The sequence below is a fragment of the Triticum dicoccoides genome, chromosome 2A, assembly GCF_002162155.2.
Source record: "Triticum dicoccoides isolate Atlit2015 ecotype Zavitan chromosome 2A, WEW_v2.0, whole genome shotgun sequence".
Lineage (NCBI taxonomy): Eukaryota > Viridiplantae > Streptophyta > Magnoliopsida > Poales > Poaceae > Triticum > Triticum dicoccoides.
The window spans coordinates 453,022,786-453,027,582 of NC_041382.1; positions in this window are offsets into that span (position 1 = coordinate 453,022,786).

The window sequence follows — 4,797 nt, forward strand, 5'->3', positions numbered from 1 at the left end:
TCATTTACCCAAAGCACACCACTCGCCAATGTCGACTCCTGATCCAACAGTTTCAGGGAAAACAGTCTAAGGACAAGGAGAAGGAGTCGGACAAGGCCGAAGACAAAGAGGACAGTGAGGGAGGATATCCGCATATCAACTCCACTCTGATGATCTTTGCAGATGTGGAAAGCAGAAGTCGACTGAAAGTGATTAACCGAGAGGTGAACATGGTTGCCCCAGCAAAGGCAAATTATCTGAAGTGGTCTCAAACACCCATCACATTCGACCAATCTGATCACCCGACTCATATTGCCACCCCTGGGAGGCAAGCTCTGGTGGTCGATCCAGTTGTCGAAGGCACTCGACTGACAAAGGTGCTGATGGATGGTGGAAGTGGGCTGAACTTGTTGTATGCTGACACGTTGAAAGGTATGGGCATTCCGATGTCCCGACTGAGCACTAATAACATGAGCTTCCATGGAGTTATACCAGGGAAGAAGGCCGAGTCACTCGGCCAGATAGCTTTGGACGTGGTGTTTGGTGATTCGAAGCATTTTCGCAAAGAAAAGTTGACGTTTGAGGTCGTGGATTTTCAAAGTGCATATCATGCCATTTTGGGGAGACCAGCCTATGCACGGTTCATGGCTCGACCATGTTACGTGTACCTCAAATTGAAGATGCCCGGTCCCAAAGGTGTGATCACTGTCACCGGTGATAGGAAAAAGGCAGAGGAGTGTTTTCAGAAGGGCTCCAAGATTGCCGATTCCCAAGTGACAGCGGTCGAGTTCGAAGAATACAAGCAAAACACAGATCCGAGTGGCTTGCTGCGATCCAAGAAGCCCGCCACAGAGTCTGCATTCCAGTCGTCCGGTGAGACGAAGCCTGTTCACATTCACCCGACCGACCCCGAAGCAGCTCCGACCCGCATCTCTACAACACTCGACCCAAAATAGGAAGAAGCGCTCATCCAGTTCCTCCGTGAGAACTGGGACATTTTTGCATGGAAGCCCGCTGACATGCCAGGTGTTCCCAGGGGACTGGCTGAGCATCGCCTAAGAGTCGACTCGTCTGCAAAACCAGTCAAAGAGCATCTTCGGCGGTCCGCCGTCCAGAAGAGAAAAGCCATCGGTGAAGAAGTGGCTCGACTGTTGGCGGCAGGATTTATCCGAGAGATATACCACTCCGAGTGGCTCGCTAATGTCGTCATGGTTCCTAAGAAGGACAAGTCGCTCCGAATGTGCATTGATTTCAAGCACATCAACCGGGCCTGCCCGAAAGATCACTTTCCTCTCCCTCGCATAGATCAAATTGTTGACTCGACCGCGGGATGCGAGAGGTTGTCTTTTTTAGATGCTTACTCCGGGTACCACCAGATCCGTCTGTACGGGCCCGATGAGGTAAAAACAGCTTTCATCACTCCATTCGGGTGCTTCTGCTATATCACCATGCCATTCGGCCTCAAGAATGCCGGAGCCACATTTATGCGAATGATTCAGAAGTGTCTGCTCACTCAAATCAGTCGGAATGTGGAAGCTTATATGGATGATATTGTTGTCAAGTCACGAAAAGGTTCCGACCTGCTCGCTGACCTTGCCGAAACATTTGCCAACCTCAGAAGGTATGATATCAAGCTCAATCCATCAAAGTGCACATTTGGAGTTCCTGGTGGCAAGTTACTCGGTTTTCTCGTTTCCGAACGAGGAATCGACGCTAACCCAGAGAAGATTGGCATTATTCTCCAAATGAAACGCCCTGTGCGAGTGCACGATGTCCAGAAGCTTACTGGATGCTTGGCCGCATTAAGTCGATTCATCTCACGACTCGGTGAAAAGGCACTGCCTCTTTACCGACTGATGAAGAAGGCTGACAAGTTCGAGTGGACTCCAGAAGCTGATGCAGCGTTTGCCGAGCTAAAAGCTCTGCTCTCCACCCAGCCGGTGCTTGCTGCTCCAATCAGCAAAGAGCCTCTGTTTCTCTACATCGCAGCCACAGGACAAGTCGTCAGTACTGTGCTAACGGTCGAGCGGGAAGAAGAAGGAAAAGCTCTCAAAGTTCAGCGCCCAGTGTATTATTTGTCTGAAGTCTTGACTCCATCCAAGCAAAGATATCCTCATTATCAGAAGCTTGTGTATGGAATATACATGACCGCAAAGAAGGTTGCTCATTATTTCTCTGACCATTCCATTACAGTCGTCAGCGACGCTCCACTATCAGAGATTTTGCACAACAGAGATGCAACTGGTCGAGTGGCCAAATGGGCGATTGAACTTCTTCCCCTTGATATCAAGTTTGAGGCAAAGAAAGCCATTAAGTCCCAGGCGATAGCAGATTTCCTCGCCGAGTGGATTGAACAACAGCAGCCGACTGAAGTTCACTCGGAACATTGGACCATGTTTTTTGATGGCTCTAAGATGTTGAATGGTTCCGGTGCTGGGGTTGTCCTGGTTTCCCCCAGAGGAGATAAGCTCAGATATGTGCTCCAGATTCACTTTGATTCCTCCAACAATGAGGCAGAATATGAGGCCCTCCTATATGGGTTGCGCATGGCCATTTCACTCGGCGTCCGTCGCCTAATGGTTTATGGCGACTCGGATTTAGTGGTCAACCAGGTGATGAAAGAGTGGGACGTGAGAAGCCCAGCCATGACTGGATACTGCAGTGCAGTGAGGAAGCTGGAAAAGAAGTTCGAGGGGTTGGAGCTCCATCATATACCCCGACTGAAAAATCAAGCGGCTGATGATCTAGCAAAGATAGGTTCCAAGAGAGAAGCCATTCCGAGTGGTGTGTTCTTGGAGCATATACACACTCCGTCAGTCAAAGAAGATCCTTTCACCGAAGAAACTCCGCAGCCCAAGAGCGCCACAGATCCGACTGAAGTTGAAATCCCAGCGGTGGTCGACTTGATCATGGAGGTTTTGATGGTCATTCCCGACTGGACGATTCCGTATGTCGCATATATCTTGAGGAAAGAGCTTCCGGAGGATGAGGAAGAGGCTCGACAGATCGTCCGTCGATCTAAGGCCTTTACCGTAATCAAAGGACAATTATACAGAGAAAGCGCGACTGGAGTTGGTCAGAAGTGCATAACACCAGAAGAAGGTCGACTCATCCTCAATGATATTCACTCGGGGACTTGCGGTCATCATGCGTCTTCTCGGACCATCGTGGCCAAAGCATACCGAGCCGGATTTTACTGGCCCAAGGCGAATGAGATGGCAAAAGAGATAGTGGATAAGTGCGAGGGATGTCAGTTCTACTCGAATATGTCGCACAAGCCTGCGTCAGCTTTGAAGACCATCCCACTTGTCTGGCCTTTTGCAGTTTGGGGGCTGGACATGGTCGGTCCTTTGAGAACAGGACGAAGCGGTTTCACGCATGTACTGGTGGCAGTCGACAAGTTCACCAAATGGATCGAGGCTAAACCAATCAAGAGCCTTGACACCGGTACTGCTGTTAGCTTCATCAGGGAACTAATATTCAGATATGGAGTCCCACACAACATCATTACGGATAATGGGTCGAACTTTGACTCAGAGGAATTCACAGCTTTCTGCAACTCCCAGGGCACACGGGTCGACTATGCTTCAGTCGCCCATCCGCAGTCGAATGGACAAGCAGAACGAGCTAATGGACTGATTCTTAAGGGATTGAAGCCTCGACTGATGCGTGATCTCAAACACGCGGCTGGAGCTTGGGTCGATGAACTTCCCTCTGTACTCTGGGGACTGCGGACTACACCTAATCGGTCGACCGGAAGAACTCCATTCTTCTTGGTCTACGGAGCCGAAGTGGTCTTACCAAGTGATCTTCTGCATAATGCTCCCCGAGTCGAAATCTACAACGAAGCAGAAGCTGAACAAGCGCGGCAGGACGCAGTCAACCTTTTAGAGGAAGAAAGGGAGATGGCTCTGATCCGGTCGACCATCTACCAACAAGATCTGCGCCGTTTCCACGCCCGAAATGTGAGAGGTCGAGCCTTCCAGGAAGGAGATTTGGTTCTCCGAGTGGATCAGCACAAACCACACAAGCTTGCTCCTTCTTGGGAAGGCCCCTTCATAGTCACCAAGGTCATCCACAATGGGGCGTACCGTCTTTACAATGTCGAGCATAATTTCGACGAGCCCCGAGCTTGGAACGCGGAGCTACTCCGCCCATTCTACACTTAAGTTTTATCATTCGGATGAGTTGCAATAAAGTACTTTTGTAGTTCATGGACCTCAAAATAATAGTGTCATAGTTCCTCCATAATATCTGTCACTCTTTATTTTTTGTCCAATGAAATTCCCCTCAGTGGGTGACTTAGCTGCAAATCCGTTTCGCCTAAGTTTGTAAAAATCCTACCGAGTGGTGAGCCAGACTCCCACTCGGAGGCTTAGCTGCGAATCCGTTTCGCCTAAGTTATCAAAATCCTACCGAGTGGTAAGCCAGCCTTCCACTCGGAGGCTTAGCTGCAGTCCAAGGACTCGCCTAAGTTATAAAAATCCTACCGAGTGAAGAGCAATCCTCTCACTCGGAGGCTTAGCTGCAGCCTCGTGCTCGCCTAAGTTATAAAAATCCTACCGTGTGAAGAGCAACCCTCTCACTCGGGGGCTTAGCTGCAGTCCAAGCACTCGCCTAAGTTGTAAAAACCTTACCGAGTGAAGAGCAATCCTCTCACTCGGAGGCTTAGCTGCAGCTTCGTGCTCGCCTAAGTTATAAAAATCCTACCGAGTGAAAAGCCAGCCTTCCACTCGGAGGCTTAGCTGCAGCCTCGTGCTCGCCTAAGTTATAAAAATCCTACCGAGTGAAGAGCAATCCTCTCACTCGGAGGCTTAG